The sequence below is a fragment of the Martes martes genome (assembly GCF_963455335.1).
Source record: "Martes martes genome assembly, chromosome: 16".
NCBI classification, from domain to species: Eukaryota; Metazoa; Chordata; class Mammalia; order Carnivora; family Mustelidae; genus Martes; species Martes martes.
This window is the reverse complement of record NC_137904.1, coordinates 51,951,570-51,965,154: the sequence shown is the minus strand read 5'-3', so window position 1 is coordinate 51,965,154 and position 13,585 is coordinate 51,951,570.

The following is a 13,585-nucleotide window of genomic DNA, read 5'->3' as shown; positions in this document are numbered from 1 at the left end:
CCCTGCTCACATTCTCTCTCTCACTCTCTCTCAAATAAATAGTTTATAAAAAACAAATTAAGTAAATAAAATAAAAAGATTCTCCCTCTGCCCCTACCCGTCTCTTGCTCACTCGCACTCTCATACTCTCTCTCTAAAAATAATAATAATAAAAAATACATGCATCCGACACTAAGCCGAACAGACACTAGACTTTTATTCCATTAATCCACTAGCATCCATAGCTGAGCCATACCATCTAGCATGTTAATGACTACACCCGTGGTTACTCTAGCCCACTAGCATGCAAGTTCAATGAAGGAAAGCATTTTTATATGTTGAGTTCATTTTTATGTTTATCCCTAGTGGCCACAACAAGAATTAGCATACAGTAAGTACTTAATAAGTACTTGTTGAGTGAATGAATTCCCTTTTCCACAACCAATCATGAAAATTAGTGGATGATTGACAAAGAAAGGACAATAGGAAAGACATTTTAGCTTGTTTTGCCTAAAGCAGCAGAAACTGTGGGTTGCGAGAGAACCATTGGCTACAAGGCGTTGATAAAACCACAAAGACTTCCCTTTCATTTTGTTCCCTGTTTTCACCTTTTTCTTCTTCTTTTCTTCCTCCTACTTTTCCACCCTCATCCATCTCTACTCCACCCAAGTCCTCCTTCATTCTCCCCCCTTCCTTTCTTGAATGGTTTCAAGAATGGTCTTGAATGGTCTTCTATTTCATGAATGGTCTTCTATTTCTTCCCACATAATCTGGCAAGAATTTCCCGCCTATTCTGAAACCTTAAAAGTCATAGAAGAGAGCATAGGCAGTAATGTCTTTGACATCAGCCATAGCAAAACTTTTCTAGATGTGAATTCTGATGCAAGGGAAATAGAAACAAAAATAAACTATTGGGACTATATCAAAATACAAAGCTTCTGCACGGTAATGGAAACAATCAACAAAACTAAAAGACAACCTACTGAACAGGAGATAATACTTTAAATGACATAGCAGGTGAAGGGATAGCATCTAAAACTTACAAAGAACTGATAAAACTCAATACCAACAAAACACAAATAATCCAATTTAAAATGGCACAAGTGGGGTGCTTCCGTGGCTTGGTTGGTTAAGCATCGGACTCTTGATTTTGGTCATGGTCTCAGGATTGTGGGATCAATCCCCACATTGGGCTCCAAGCTTGGCAGGGGGTCTCCTTGAGGTTCTCTCTATCTCCCTCTGCCCCTCCTCCCTCTCTCTCTCTCTCTCTCTCTCTCTCTCAAATAAATAAATCTTAAAAAACAAATGGGCAGGGCGCCTGGGTGGCTCACGGGGTTAAAGCCTCTGCCTTCAGCTCAGGTCATGATCTCAGGGGCCTGGGATTGAGTCCCGCATCGGGCACTCTGCTCAGCGGGGAGCCTGCTTCCCCCTCTCTCTGCCTATTTGTGATCTCTCTCTCTCTGTCAAATTAATTAATTAATTAATTAATTAATTTTTTTTAAATGGGCAGAAGATAGGAACAGAAGTTTCTCCAAAGAAGACATACAGGTGGCCAAGAGACATGTGAAAAGATGGTCAGCATCATTCATCATCAGGAAAAGGCAAATCGAAACCACAATAAGATATTACTTCACACCTGTGAATGACTAAAAAAAAAAGCCAACCAAACAAACAAACAAAAAAACCCCAAGAAACAAGTGTTGGGGAGGATGTGGGAAAAAAGGAACCCTTGTGCTCTGTTGGTGGGAATGCAAACTGGTACAGCCACTCTGGAGAACAGTATAGAGGTTCCCTCCAAAAAATTGTACTACTGGGTATTTACCCAAAAATTATGAAAACTGGGATACCTGGGTGGCTCAGTCACTTAAGCATCTGCCTTCAGCTCAGGTCATGATCCCGGGGTCCTGGAATCGAGTCCCGCATCAGACTCCCTGCTCAGCAGGGAGCCTGCTTCTCTCTCTGCCTGCCACTCCCCCTGCTTGTGCTCTCTCTCTCTCTCTCTCTGACAAGTAAATAAATAAAAGCTTTAAAAAAAAATTATGAAAACTGATTCAAAGGGATATGTTTATTGCAGCATCATTTACAGTAGCCAAATCATGAAGCAGCCCAAGCGTCCATTGATAGATAAATGTATAAAGAAGAGATGATATGTATATGCAGTGGAATATTATTAGCCATTAAAAAAAATGAAGTCTTGCCATTTGCAACCACATGGGTAGAGCTAGAGAGTAGAGTGCTAAGCAAAATAAGTCAGACAAAGACAAATACCTTGTGCATTCAGTCATCTGTGGAATTTAGGAAACAAAACAAAGTAAAAATAGACCAACCAAGAAACAGACTCAACTATAGAGAACACACGGATGGTTACCAGAGGGGAAGTGGGTGGGGAATGTGGGAAATAGGTGATGTGGATTATGAGTCCACTTCTGAGCCCTGAGTGATGTACAGAATTGCCGAATCACTATATTGTACACCTGAAACTAATTTAATATTGTATGTTTAACTATACTGAAATGAAAATTAAAAACTGAATTCAAAAAAAAAAAAAAAAAGGAGAATTTACTGCCTCTTGATTTGACCAGTGAGCACTCAGTTAGGATGTCTGTCACACAAAATGTACATGTGGGAGGGGTGCCTGCGTGTCTCAGTCTGTTAAGCATCCAACTCGATCAGGTCCTGATCCCAGGGTTGGGAGATCAAGCCCCAAGTCGGGCTCCATGGGCACTGCAGAGTCTGCTTAAGATGCTCCCTCTCCCTCTACCCCTCCCCCACAAAATAAAATGAATCTTTATAAATAAATATGAAGAGAGAGAAGTGGGAGGTAACATGGAGTAAAAAAATGAATAGTAAATCCAGGTGCCTGGGTGGCTCATTCGATTGAGCAACTGACTTGATTTCAGCCCAGGTCATGACATCAGGGTCCTGGGTTTGAGCCCTGTGTCAGGCTCTACAGTCAGCAGAGTCTGCAGAAGGCTCCTCTGTCCCTTTCCTCCCCGCCAGCCCCACTCATGCTCTCTCTCTAAAATAAATATATACATCTTTAAAAAAATAAATAAATAAATTTTTGGAATCATACCAACTGCTTCTGCCCTCCCTTGAGGACAACCCAAACAAAATGGACAATATATATTTCAAAACATCTGCTTGAACACATCTGGAAGGTTAACAAAAGTGGAAAACACCAAAGTAGACAGAAAAAGGAAGTAATTCTGAAATTTGGAGTCCTTGTATGCTACAGCCCTTTCCTTTTGGCAACTCTTTGAGTCAAGGGTATCACCTCAAACCCATTAGGATAGCTATTATCAAAAAATACATATACAGGGGCACCTGGGTGGCCCAGTTGGTTAAGCGTCTGCCTCAGCTCAGGTCATGATCCCAAGATCCTGGGATGGAGCCCTGAGTCAGGCTCCTTGCTTGGCAGGGAGCCTGCTTCTCCCTCTCCTTCTCTGCCTGCTGCCTCCCCCCTTGCTTGTGGTCTCTCTCTCTGCCAAATGAATAAAGAAAATCTTAAAAAAAAAAAAAAAATATATATATATATATATATATCTCAAGTATAGAAGGGTTGCATGACTGCCTCAGTCAGTGAAGCATATGACTTTTTTCTTAAGATTTCATTTATTTAGAGAGCAGGGGAGGGGCAGAGCATAGAACCCCATTTGGGCTCAATCTCACAACCCCAAGATCCCTACCAGAGCTGAAACGAAAAGATGGACACTCAACTGGTGAGCCACCCAGGTGCCCCAAGCATGTGACTCTTCATCTCTGGGTTGTGAGTTCAAGCCCCACATTGGGCAGAGAGATTACTAAAAAAAAATAAATAAATAAAAAAAATAAAAAATCACAAGTGTAGGAGAAGATGTAGAGAAATGAGGAACCATGTGCTTTGCTTTGCTAATGGGAATGTAAAATGGTGCAGCCTCTATGGAAAACACCATAGCAGTTCCTCAAAAAACTAAACAATTAAGATATGACCCAGCAACCCCACTACCAGATATATACCCAAAGCAAAAAACAAGAACAAAAACAGCTTTTTTGCTCTTACTGTCTTTTGCAAGTAGGCTCCACACCCAGCGTGGAACCCAGTGTTGGGTTTGAACTCACAACTCTGAGATCAAGACTGGGATGCTTAAATGACTGAACCACCCAAATGCCCCTCAAACAGGTATTTCTACACCCATGTTCACACAAGAATTAATCTCAAGAGCAAAAACAGAGAAGCATCCTAACTGTCTGTTAACATATGAATGGATAGGGGCGCCTGAGTGACTCAGTGAGTTAAGCCTCTGCCTTCGGCTCAGGTAATGATCTCAGGGTCCTGGGATCGAGCCCCACATTGGGTTCTCTGATCAGTGGGGAGACTGCTCCCCACCCCCGCCTGCCTCTCTGCCTACTTGTGATCTCTTTCTATCTGTCAAATAAATAAATGAAATCTTTAAAAAAAAAAAATCATCTCTACACCCAATGTGGGGCTCAAACTCACAACCCTGAGATTAAGTGTCACTTTCTCTACCAACTGACTGGCCACCCAGGTGCCCTAAGACAGGAAATTGTATGTTAGGTATATTTTACCACAATTTTTAAATTAAAAACAAATCTAAGGGGCAACTGATGCTCAGATAGTTAAGCATCTGCCTTCGACTCAGGTCGTGATCCCAGGGTCCTGGGATAGAGCCCCACGTCTGGCTCCCTGCTCAGTAGGGAGTCTTCTTCTCCCTCTCCCCCTGCCTCTCCCCCTAGCTTGTTCTCTCTCTCTCTTTCTCTCTCAAATAAATAAATAAAAGCTTTTAAAATAAATAAATAACAAATTTAAAAAGACAAGCCATGCAAAAACTAGCCAGAAGAAAGCAGGCTTTATGGCAATAAGCATTACTAGAAATCTTCATGAGGAAAAACTCATAATGATAACATGTTTAATTCACCCATAACAATTGTAAATTTCTGTGAGCCTAATACACATGTCATCAAAATATATAAAGCAAAAGCATAGACAGAACTGCAAGAAAATAGAGAAAATACTACAATTCTAGCAGAAGATATGTGTATAAGCAACTGATAGAACATACAGATGAAAAGTAGTAAGAAATAGATTTGGACAACTGGATAAGCAAACTTTACCTAACAGATACATAGAGGATACTGCACTCACAACTGCAGATCACAAATTCTTTTTAAGTGAACATGGAATGTTTATGAAAATGCCAGGCAATATAGCAAGTCTCAACATATTTCAAATGCTCTAAATCATACAAAGTACATTCTCAGACAATGATGCAATTAAGCTAGAAAATGAGAAGAAAAAAGGTAAGTAAAAAAAAAAAAAACCTACAGAGTTGAAAATTATATGTTCCTGAATAACTTGTAGATTTTTTTTTTAAAATCACAATGGGGGGGGTGGCGACTGGGCGGCTCAGTGGGTTAAGCCTCTGCCTTTGGCTCAGGTCATGGTCTCAGGGTCCTGGGATCAAGCCCCACATGGGGCTGCTCAGGGGGGAGCCTGCTTCCCGCCCTCTCTCTGCCTACCTCTCTGCCTACTTGTGATCTCGCTCTCTGTCAAATAAATAAATAAAATCTTTTTTTTTTTAAATCACAATGGGAATTAGAAAATATCTTAAATTGAATTAGAAAATATCTTAAACTGATATTTTTTATTATTTATTATTTATATCTTAAACTGATATTTTTTATTATTTATTTTGTTTTTGAACTACTACATCCTCAAATTAAGACGTAGTGAAAGCCATGCTAACGTGGAAAGTTATATTTTTTTAATGCATGTAATGGAAAATAAGACAAGAATAAGCAGTATTCATCATGAGAAATTGGAAAAAGAACAGCTAATTAAGCACAATGAAAGTGCAAATAAATGGAAACATAGTCAAAAGTTAATTCTTTGGAAAGACTAATAAAATTAATAAACCCCTGGTGAGACTAATTTTAAAAAGCACAAATAATGTCAAGAAATGTAAAAGGGAACATTTCTACAGATTTTTCAATCAATAAAAGATAATGAGACAATACCATAAGCGGCTTTATGCCAATAAGTCTAAAAATTTGATTAAAATAGACAAATTACTTAAAGATACAGTTTACCAAACTGGCACAATAAGAAACATAAAAGCTGGGGTGCCTGGGTGGCTCAGTGGGTTAAAGCCTCTGCCTTTGTCTCAGGTCATGATCCCAGGGTCCTGGGATGGAACCCCACATCTGGCTCTTGCTCAGCGGGGAGACTGCTTCCTCCTCTCTCTCTCGCTCTCTCTCTCTCTCTCTGCCTGCCTCTCTGCCTACATGTGATCTCTCTCTCTCTCTGTCAAATAAATAAATAATTTAAAAAAAAGAAAAGAAAAAGAAACACAAAAGCTGAATAGTCCTATGTCTACTATTTAAAATTAAGCCTATAATTTAAAATCTTCAGGGGCACCTGGCTGGCTCAGTCAGTTGGTAGAGAAAGTGACACTTGATCTCGGGTTGGGAGTTTGAGCCCCACACTGGGTGTAGAGATGACTTTCAAATTTAAAAAAAAAAAAAAAAAAAGTCTTATAAAAAAAGAGAAATGGCACCAGTCTTAGACAAACCCTTTCAGAGAATAAGAAAAGGAAATAATCTTTAACTCATTCTGAGGCCAATATAAACTTGATACCAAAAAACTAAAAAAGACCCCAAAAAGGTGGGGAAATAGGCTCATCTCCCTCATAAACTTTGATGCAAAACTCCTGAACAGGGGCGCCTGGGTGGCTCAGTGGGTTAAAGCCTGTGCCTTCGGCTTAGGTCATGATCCCAGGGTCCTGGGATCGAGCCCCACATCAGGCTCTCTGCTCAGCGGGGAGCCTGCTTCCCCCCTCTCTCTGCCTGCCTCTCTGCCTACTTGTGATCTCTGTCTGTCAAATAAATAAATAAAATCTTTTTTTTGAATAAATAAAATAAAAGGGAAGACTCCTATGATCACCTTAATAGATGTAATGAATACATTCAACATCAATTATGACTTTTTAAAAAATATATGTACTAGCAAAGTAGGAATAGAAAAGAGTGTTCCCAACTTGATCTAAGCTTATACAAAACCTCCAAGTGTAGGTATACAAACCTACGAACATTATACCAAGTAGCGAAATGTTGCAAGATTTCCCTTTGAACTGGGAACAAGGATGCCTGCTTTGACCACTTCTATTTTTTTTTAAGTAAGCTCTACACCCGATGTGGAACTTGAACTCCCAACCCCAAGACCAAGGGGCTTGTGCTCCATCAACTGAGCCAGCCAGGTGTCTCTGCTTTGACCACTCCTGTCCAGCATCATAATGAAGGACAAAGTCAGGGCAGTGAGTAGTACAAGAAAAAAAAGTAAAAGTTGTCAGTTTGAAAAGGAAGAACCACCCTCTTTCACAAGGCAACCTGATTATGTATGTCGAAAAACTCGCAAACACATAGTTAGAATTAAGAAGTGAGTTTAGGAAGGTGGCTGATATCCACATTAAAATGGATTTCTACATAATAGTATATATCATTTAAAGCAATAATCGGGGGAAGCATATAAAGCTTAAAAAGATATCATGGGGGCCCCTGGGTGGCTCAGTCAGTTAAGGGTCTGCCTTCGGCTCAGGTCATGATCCCAGGGTCCTGGGATCAAGCCCCACATCGGGCTCCCTGCTCAGTGGGGAGCCTGCTTCTCCCTCTCCCTCTGCCCCTGCCCCATGCTCCCTCTTGCACATGCTCTCTCTCTCAAATATATTAACAAATAAAATGTTTTTTTAATGAACTTTTTAAAAAGACTTTATTTATTTATTTGACAGAGAGAGACACAGCAAGAGAGGGAACACAAGCAGAGGGAGTGGGAGAGGGAGAAGCAGGCTCCCCACTGAGCAGGGAGCCCGATGTGGGGCTCGATCCCAGGACCCTGGGATGGTGACCTGAGCCGAAGGCAGACCCTTAACTGACTGAGCCACCCAGGGGCCCCATAAATAAAATCTTTAAAAATAAGATTAAAAGATACCAATGTGTCATATTATACCAAGTACCTAGGAACGGATCTAACAAAACACATGCCAGACCTCTACGTAAAACTAACCATTATGGAAAGAAATAAAGGAAAGCCTAAATAAATTGGAGTACACGAGGTGTGGCGGACGAGGAAGAGTCACCCCGACGCCCTCAGGAAGGAACTTTGTGCTCAGCCGTGCAGGTGCGGTCCACACAAACCCTCTAGCTTCCAGCTCCTTCAGGATCTGTCTCAGCGGCACAGCTGGCTCGCCTGAGGGCACACACGGGTCCCAGAGCAGCACACATCCAGTGACTGAATGAGACAGGCACATAAAAGCGCCATTAAGACCTCACACAGGACACTCCAAAGTCCTTGGGGGCCGAAGGCAACTCCCGGCCGCGTTACTGACTGAAGCTTTGTCGGGTCGGTATCACTCTTCAGATCCCTTCCTCTGCCTGATTTTGTTGCCTCCCTTTCCTTCCACAAGTATCGATCCCTGTAAACATCTCGCACCCCACACTCTGACTCTGCCTCTGCTTCCCAAGAGTCTGACCCATGACCGCTGACACCCGTGGTTTTCAAGAGCAGGCGACAAGACGGATTGGGACCAGGCCGGTGAGGAGGTCCCCATCACGGGTGTGAAGTTGGTGGTTCTCAAGACCTCCCTTGGCACTGAGCTGCTGGTTCAGGGGCTCACAGCCTTCATATTGGTACCTGAGGAGAAGTGTGTCCAGGTCGAAGTGAAAGCACTAGCAGGAGATGTCTCAGGCCCTTGAGACTTCTGGAGGAGAGATGGTTGCTAGAGAGAAAACAGATCTGGATGCCGATTGATAAGCGTCGCAAATGTTCCACAAGAAGACAATGACCAGCAGAAGGTAAGAGGCAATGGAAAGCCCGCTGTCGAAACCCGCCCCCTGGGTTGCATACAAGGAAACTCTCATCTGAGGCGGCAAGGTAGAGAAAGCCAAGGACCAAGCCAAAGAACATTAAACACCCAACAAAGGCCAAGTCTGTTACGTCAAGACTCTAGAGGAGATGAAGACATTCGGACAATGGCTCTGAAGATTTTGACTCTCTAGACTCCTGTGAACCTTCTGATCCTGCCAAAGTGGCCAGTCATGCCCAACACCCCCCCCCCCCCCCCAGTAAGAGCTAGCACTCCTCCTTGACGGAACACCACAGTAGAGGCCCCTCTGAGAACCACGCCTCCTCAGCCACATTGCCTGTAACTAGCTTACCACAGCCTGGGCCAGCCAGGGACACGCAAAGGGACCGCACCCCACAAGAGGGTGGCAAGACCTCACCAGGAGTCGCTGGCAGTAGCCAGGAGCTGCATTCAAGGAGTGCTTGATCAAAGGGACCAGAAATATAAAATTGGGTGAAGAGGAGTCTACTGACTTGAGAGTGCCTCTGCTGAGACACAGGATGGAAAGTTCTGGTAAGGATCCAGAACTGCCGTGATAGAAGGTGAAGTGAATTGAAAGGTTGAGGGTAGTAGGAACAGTGAAGAGCTACACTCACCAGAAAGGCTCACAAGACACAGTTTACCAGGCCCTAAGGAATGTGCAGGTCAGAAGGACACCAGGTCCACCAAGAAGTTCAACGGGGCAGGTTGTTAGAGAACCAAGACACTGATTTTTTTTTCTTCTTCTTTTTTTTTTCATTTTAATTAAGTCTCCTATCAATAGCCACAGTGGCTACCATATCAGACAATTCAGAACCAGAAGATAACCCCCAAAACTCTCTCTACAACCCAAGGGTAAGAAGAACTTCTTCAACAGGACACACACACGAAAAAACACTAACCGAAAGGAAAACACTAAATTTAGCTACATTAAAATTAAGAATTATGGGGGTGCCTGGGTGGCTCAGTGGGTTAAAGCCTCTGCCTTCAGCTCAGGTCATGATCCCAGGGTCCTGGGATCGAGTCCCACATCGGGCTCTCTGCTCAGCAGGGAGCCTCTTCCTCCCCTCTCTCTGCCTGCCTCTCTGCCTACCTGTGATCTCTGTCTGTCAAATAAATAAATAAATAAATCTTTAAAAAATAAAAAAATAAAAAAAATAAAGATGTCATTAAAAAACCACAGAGGCGGGGTGCCTGGGTGGCTCAGAGGGTTGAGCCTCTGCCTTCAAGTTAGGTCATCGTCTTGGGGTCCTGAGATCGAGTCCTGCATCCGGCTCCCTGCTCAGCAGGAAGCCTGATTCTCCTGCTCCCACTTCCCCTTCTTGTGTTCCCTCTTTCGTGTTCCCTCTCTCGCTGTCTCTCTCTCTCTGTCAAATAAATGAATAAAATCTTAAAAAAAAAAAAAGAAAGAAAGAAAGGGCTCATATCCAGAATACACAAACAACCACAGATCAATAAGAAAAACACAAACAACCCAAAAGAAAACTAAATAAAAGACTTCAACAGGCAGTTCACCAAAAAGGATATCCAAGTGACCAATAAACATGCTTTAAAGTGTTCAGCCACTGGGCTCCTGGCTGGCTCAGTGGGAAGAGCATGAGACTCTTGATACTGGAGTCGTGAGTTCAAGTCCCACATTGGGTGTAGAAATTACTAAAAATAAATAAACTTAAAAAAAAAAAACTGTTGGACAACGTCCACACTCAGTGCGGAGTCTGCTTTCCCCTCTCCCTCTGGTCTTCACCCTGCTTGTTCTCGATCTCAAATAAATAAAATCTTTAAAAAAAAAAAAAGTGTTCAACCTCATTCTCGTCAGGGACATGCAAATGAAAATCGTAATGAGATATCACCACACACCCAGACGTATGGCTAAAATCTAAAAAAATCATTAGTGCACACAGCAGTGAGAATGTGGGACAGACTCTCAGACACAATTGGGTGGGAGTTTAACTGGTATGACCACTTCGAAAAATCGGCAATATCTGCTAGAGTTGAACCTAACTCAACAACCCAGCAATCTCACTTCAGGAGTAAGCCCCTGCAGAGAAAAGTGAGCTGGGGCATCTGGGTGGCTCAGTCGCTAAGCATCTGCCTTGGGGTCAGGTCAGGATCCCAGGGTCCTGAGATCGAGCCCCAAATCAGGATCCCTGCTCCGTGGGGAGCCTGCTTCTCCCTCTCCCACTCCCCCTGCTTGTGTTCCCTCTCTCACTGTCTCTCTCTCAAATAAATAAATAAAATCTTAAAAAAAAATAAAAAAAGAAAGAAAGAAAGAAAGAAAGAAGTGACCTAACGTGTATCAAAAGACATACGCAAGAGTGTTCATAGCAGCCCTATTTGTAGTAGCCAAAAGTTGGACAAAACCAGTAAGCTGGCTCAGACAGTAGAAGACGCAACTCTTGATCTTGGGGTTGTAAATTAAAGCCCCACAGTGGGTGTAGAGATTATTTAAAAATAAAATCTCGGGGCATCTGGGAGGCTCAGTCGTTAAGCGTCTGCCTTCCGCTCAGGTCATGATCCCAAAATCCTGGGATCGAGCCTCACATCCGGCTCCCTCCTCCACGGGAAGCCTGCTTCTCCCTCTGCCACTTCCCTGCTTGTATTCCCTCTCTCGCTCTGTCAAATAAATAAATAAAATTGAAAAATATAAAAAAAAATCTTTAGGGGCGACTGCGTGGCTCAGTGCTTTATGTGTCTGCCTTCAGCTCAGGTCGAGATCTCCGGGTCTTGGGACTGAGCCCCGAGTCAGGCTCCCTGCTCAGCAGAGAGCTCTCCTTCTGCTGCTCCCCCTGCTTGTGCTCGCGCGCTCTCTCTCTCTCTTTCTTTCATTCTCTCTCTCTCAAATGAATAAATAAAATCTTGGGGTGCCTGGTGGCTCAGTTGGTTAAGCGTCTGCCTTCAGCTCCAGTCCTGTACCAGGGTCCTGGGATGGAGCCCCACATCACATTGGGCTCCCTGCTCCACGGGGAGTCTGTTTCTCCCTCTCCTTCTTCCCTTCCCCCTGCTTCTTCTCGCTCTCTTTCGCTATCTCTGTCTCTCTCTCAAATAAATAAATCTTTGAAAAAATTTTTTTTTCTTTTTTTAAAGATTTTATTTATTTATTTGACAGAGATCACAAGTAGACAGAGAGGGGGAAGCAGGCTCCCTGCTGAGCAGAGAGCCCAATGTGGGGCTCGATCCCAGAACCCTGGGATCATGACCTGAGCCGAAGGCAGAGGCTTTAACCCACTGAGCCACCCAGGCACCCCAATAAATCTTTGAAAAATTAAAAATAAATAAATAAAGTCTGTGTTTTTTTTTTTAAGTTAGAAAAAAATAAAATCTTTTAACCAAATATTTGGGGCACCTGGGAGGCTCAGTGGGTTAAACGGCCAACCCTTGGTTTTGGCTTGGGTCCTGATCTTTGGGTCATGGATTAAACCTCATGTCAGGATCCGCTCTCAGCTGGGAGTCTGCTTGAGATTCTCTCCCTCACTCTGCCTGTCCCCCTGCTTGTGTTCTCGCTCTCTCTCTCTCTAAAATAAATAAATAAATCTTATAAATAAAGAAACAAATATTTAAAAATGGTTAATCTTATGTGAATTTTATCCTAATTTTTAAATAAATAAAAATGTAAACCTCAGTGGATGTACTTAACAAACAAGCAAAAGACCATTATTTTTCCTTTGGAATAAAGACAGAACATTTCTTTCTACAAGGAAATAAATAGACTTTTCAAGTTTCTGGCAACCCTGGCTGGCTCAGTCGGAAGACCATGCAACGACGCTTGATCTCAGGGTCATGAGTTTGAGCCCCACGTTGGGTGGTAGAGATCACTTACATATAAAATCTTAAACAAATAATCAATCGATCAATCAATAAAATTAAAGTTTCTGGCATCCCTAAACCTATCAAGTTGCTTTTATTTTTTTTAAAGGCTGTATAAGGTGATTTTTTTTAAAGTGTGCACTGTATTGGGACGCCTGGGTGGCTCAGTTGGTTAAGCGGCTGCCTTCGGCTCAGGTCGTGATCCCAGCGTCCTGGGATCGAGTCCCACATCGGGCTCCTTGCTCTGCAGGGAGCCTGCTTCTTCCTCTGCCACTCTGCCTGTGCTCACTCTCTCTCTCTGAGAAATAAATAAATAAAATCTTTAAAAAAAAAAAGTGTGCACTGTGTTGATTTAATATATGTATACACTGTGACATGAATATCATAATCAAGTTAACTAATACATCTACCACCTTACATAGTTACCATTTTTTTGGAAGGGCAGTGGTGGTGAGAACACTTAAGATACACTCTGTTAGCAAATTTCTTTTTTTTTTTTTTAAGATTTTATTTATTTATTTGACAGAGAGAGAGATCACAAGTAGGCAGAGAGGCAGGCAGAGAGAAAGGGGGAAGCAGGCTCCCTGCCGAGCAGAGAGCCATGTGAGGCTTGATCCCAGGACCCTGAGACCATGACCTGAGCCAAAGGCAGAGGCTTAACCCACTGAGCCACCCAGGCGCCCCGCAAATTTCAAATACACGTTGCAGTCTTAGTAACTATAGCCACCATGCCATCCATCAGATCCCAGGGGCTGAGTCATCTTAAGAAACTTATAAAAGTTTATGCCCTTTGACAAATATCTCCCCATTTCCCCCACCCTGCCTACAGTCCCTGGCAAGCACCATTCCACTCTAGTTCTAGGAGTCTAACTTTTTTTTAAATTCCACGTATGAGCGAGCTCACACAGGATCTTTCGGTGTCTGGC